The 4,585-nt window shown below is 45.8% G+C and overlaps 1 pseudogene; it reads left to right on the forward strand.

The window, feature by feature from the left end:
* Positions 1 to 2,479, forward strand: part of LOC119320879 — a 5,235-nt pseudogene extending 2,756 nt beyond the window's left edge.
* The last annotated feature ends 2,106 nt before the right edge of the window (positions 2,480 to 4,585 follow it).

The raw sequence follows: 4,585 nt of genomic DNA on the forward strand, positions 1-4,585 counted from the left end.
GGGGGGGGCAAATCTCTTATGTGCTTTTTTCATTTCCAAAGGAAAAGAAATGTGGTGTGTAACTGGTTGGTAGCATCAAAGCTGTCTGCAAAGCTGTGATACTACTTGTTGATGTTGGTGACTTTGCTCTCAGTAAGCAGCATTTGTCCCTAGCTTGCACGTACTAAGTGGTTGTTCAACTGTCTATCATGCAGGTGGACCTTCATTCTGGTGACGGTTTACTTCGGGGTAAGCGAAAATAGTCTGTCTCCTCACTGATTTCCTCATACAGAATGATGAGTGTCCCTACGGCCTCTATCAATGTCCTCACAATCCTTATCTGAAAACACTATATGCTGTTATGTGAATTCTTCAGCTTGCGACGACGCTTTCGATCTACGGGTGCAATAAGTTCGCCGCCTGCAATGCCGTCGCGGCGATGTCCGACGCCGAGCAGGGGCCCTACGCCATCCACGGGGCCGCCCCGAAGTCGATCGTCGACGGGGAGGACAACGGCACGAGGGAGATCGCCGGGTTCTGGGGGTACCTTCTGCAGATCATCTATCAGGTGAAAGAGGTTTTTTCATGCCACCACCTATAAACTTTGAAATGTTTGGCCAACATGGAGCCCGTTTCCAGATTTCATTCATATTGGAGAGGGACATCTGCACTGACATCACATCTTCATTGCATTTGCATTTGCATGGAGAGGTGGTCTTATTTTTGCTTTTCAGGTGCAATTATTAGTGCTCCTGGGCAGTTAACATCATGCACCAGAAACTAAAGTGTGTTTATAATGTGCTCCGCTGAATTGGATTCCTGTGCATCAAAGATGAGGATGTGACCACATACTAGCATCTTTGTCTGGCAGATCCTACATGAGCCACCTTCTTGGTTGTTGGGCTGGACCCAAATGCCCAATCTCTTAGTAGTTCCTTGCACCTGAAGGCCTTGCTTGATCAACTTTCTTTACCCCATGTCTCAAGTGCAGGGCTGGCTTTTTTAGCAGTAGCATCAGGAATAAAGACAAATTATTTGTTTATTTATCTCTGTTGATTTGCTAGGCCTGACTGTATCAGTAGATAAGGGTCAGTAGATACTTCCACAGATACTAACCTAATTTTCGAAAAGGGGCGCTTTATTACTTAAAAGGTTTAAGTATTACACCCGGCTTCCAGTGAAGTTCCAGTAGTATTACATTACAGTAGAAAAATATTACAACAGGTGATAATTGGCAAATTCTGCAAGACAGTTGTTCTTATTTTACTACCATTTCACCAAACTAGTATTCTGACGTCTCCATCTTTGTTGACACAGACAAATGCAGGGGCCGTGATGCTTACAGACTGCGTCTTTTGGTTCATCATTTTCCCATTCCTGACCGTCAAAGATTACAGTATGAACTTTGTGAGTATTCTTGTAAATTTCATGGCTTGTGTATGCATCATCTGATTGATGTTAACCCTTTCACTAAATTCATCCTTGTCTGACAGTTACTGATAGGAATGCACTCAGTCAACGCTGTTTTCTTGCTCGGCGAAGCATCTCTAAATAGCCTGGTAAGTGGATGAACGCTGAGTTTGATCACCAAAGCAAGTTGATGCATGCATGTTTTTTTTTTTACATTTTACTCATCACTTCTGATTTCAACTTACCAAAAATTCTTACAGCGCTTCCCGTGGTTCCGGATCGCGTATTTCTTCCTTTATACAGCGCTATACGTTGTTTTCCAGTGGATCGTCCATGCATCTACTCCAACCTGGTAAGATCCTCAGCTTCCATTGCCTCCATAGAGCAAAAATACTACCTGCATATTATCTTTCTATCACTGAACATATGTCATGTGAATTCTGGCAGGTGGCCCTACCCGTTCCTCGACCTCTCCTCTAATCTCGCGCCTCTGTGGTAAATTCCAATTACCACCCTATAACATCAATTATTTCGCTGCTTTGTCTGACGTAGATTTTATTAACTGAACTATGTGTGATCACAAGCTGAACCTGAACTTATTGCGTAGGTACTTTGCGGTCGCGTTCATGCAACTGCCCTGCTACCTGATCTTCAGACTGGTGATGAACCTGAAACACCACCTTCTCTCCAAGCATTTCCCGGATAGCATGGTCCTAGGATATTAGCATTGGTGAACGAACATCCATGCCGGTCTTCTTCCTTCGACGATCCTCCACGCAAAAAGGCGATGTGAATTGGCAGGAAGAGCAGCAACGGAACAATTGTGGCGTGGCACTAAAATGCGTGGCCTGGCAGTAGATTGTTTGCGAGAAATCTTAGTTTTCTTATGCATTTGCGTGTCTCTCCAACAAAAAAATGGATAGGGGAGCGTGCACATGGCTTTACACTAGTATAGGTTCGTCACGGGTGGTAAGAAGAGTTTTTGCAGTAACTGGGGGTGAAAGGAGAAAACCAAAGAAGAATGTGTACATATACCTACGGCTTGGTTGATTGGTTGGTGAAATGGAGATATTGTTGGTTAATTGATTTAGTGCTAGTATATAACATCTTTTGTAGATCGTCTGATTGGTCATCATTATCAATTTACCTTTGTGGCTAATGTAATCGTCGCACGGTTGCATGTTTATGTATAAACCTATGGGCTGGAAATGGGAGCCTGAAAATGGGGACAAAGCTTGTGAACTGGAAATGCAACGCTGGAAGCAGGGGGCACAACCGCACAAGCTATATCTATTGATGTGCTTCTGTATGTGATTTTGCGCTCTTCTCGGAACAGACACAAAAATCGGCTACTTAGTTAAGAAGAATCTTGCGCAGGCCCTGATCTTGGGACGAAAAAGGTGGTTTCCTGAAAATTTCGGCTGAGATGCCTGGACGGCGGATGGCCTACGTACGTAGGTGCCTTCCCGTCCAAGGCCTTAAAGATGTTCATCAGATTGAGATCGAGCCTAGCTAGTAGTAACATGTCCCTTTTCCTTACAGAAGCAGCAGCTATATAGCGAGTCTATAGCACGATCGATCCATCGATCATAGCCCGCGTTTGACAAAAAAAGCTTCATCATTCATATGGATCTGACTCGAATTAGCATTAGCTATAGGATAGGCCCTAATGATGATGATGATGAATGTCGGCGGGAGGGTTCATCGGAGTCGGACATGTATATACTATACCTAGAGAAAGAATAAAGATACTCGATCGGGGCGGTTGGGATTTGGGAGGAGGGGCGAGGATGTCGTGATTGCCCAACGAACGCCGGAATGCCCGCTGTCCTTTCTCGCCCTGCTGACCGATGGGTCGATACGGAGGGAGCGAGAATCGGGGAAGCTCGTCCTTGGCTATCATCATCATCACGGTTACAAACTTCCAATCCGCACAAGGAGCATCCCCTACTCGCTCCATGGAAGTGGAACCGCTGAGAATTTCGTCTTCCAGATGAGACACAATTGCCTGGGGCCCTGTGTTACGTTTGTTAATTATATCCTCTGTAAACACTTTTATATTATCTTTACTAATAAAGTACGCGCGGCTAATTAGTAGGTTTCTCTTTCTACTAACAAGCATTCCTTCTAGCTACCATGTGACAAGGCAGCAGCTAGCTAGTCACTAGTCACGCTTTCGATAGATGATTTTGGTGCATTTGGTTGTGTGGAAAGACCAGCTAGTGACCTTAGCCGGCCAAATGTTATTTATCAACCAAATTACTCTCACTTATTTAATTAGGAAATGGGCGTACATTTATGTATGAGTATCATGCATGGTGGTGATTAGCATGACGACGGCCACAATCAGCTTCATCCATCTATCACTACTAGGAAAAACCTTATACACAGAATCTTACCAGCAGCGTGGTTTAAAAACAAACGCTACTGCTAATTAGCAGTAGCGCGTTCCAACAAAATCGCGCTACTGGTCTAATTGCCATGACCTCGCCGTCCAGCTAGTTATAGCAGTAGCGCCTTATAACGAACCGCGCTACTGCTACAGATGTTAGCAGCAGCGCACTTCTTTAAAACTCGCTACTGCTAAGTTCAGCACAATAGTTTAGTCCCACCTCGCTCCGTAACAGGGTGTTTACCACCTTAAATATGTTACTCCTCAAACTATCACAACCAGTTGGTCTTCACTGAACTCTATGTGTAGAATTTGTAGCCGCAATATGAGTCTTCTTCGGTACCTACCGGAGAGGACTCATATTGACAATTCAGATTGTACACAAAAAGATCATTGATGGCCAATGTATTTTTGCATTTGACAGACAACTTAGCAGTAGCACTTTTATTAGCAAAGCGCTGTTGCTAGTCCAACTTAGCAGTAGCGTGCATACTCGCGCATCGCTACTACTATTCTCGTTAGTTGTAGCGCGTTTTCTTACCCGCACTACTACTAACCTTACCTTATCCTCACACGTGCGGCCGACCCCTCTCTTTCACTTACTCTCCCCCTCACTCTCGCCCGCGCTGATAACCGCCGTCGTTCGTCGTCGCCGCCGCCGTCGTCTGTCCGCCACCGAGGTACTCCCTCCTTCCGTCCCTCCTCCTCCCACCGCGCCCTCCTCCCTCCTCCTCCCACCGCGCCCTCCTCCCTCCGCCTGCGGCCGCCCCCTCCTACCTCCTCCGCCGGCAGCCCTCCTCCCAC

This window comes from Triticum dicoccoides, chromosome 6B (genome assembly GCF_002162155.2).
Source record: "Triticum dicoccoides isolate Atlit2015 ecotype Zavitan chromosome 6B, WEW_v2.0, whole genome shotgun sequence".
NCBI lineage: Eukaryota > Viridiplantae > Streptophyta > Magnoliopsida > Poales > Poaceae > Triticum > Triticum dicoccoides.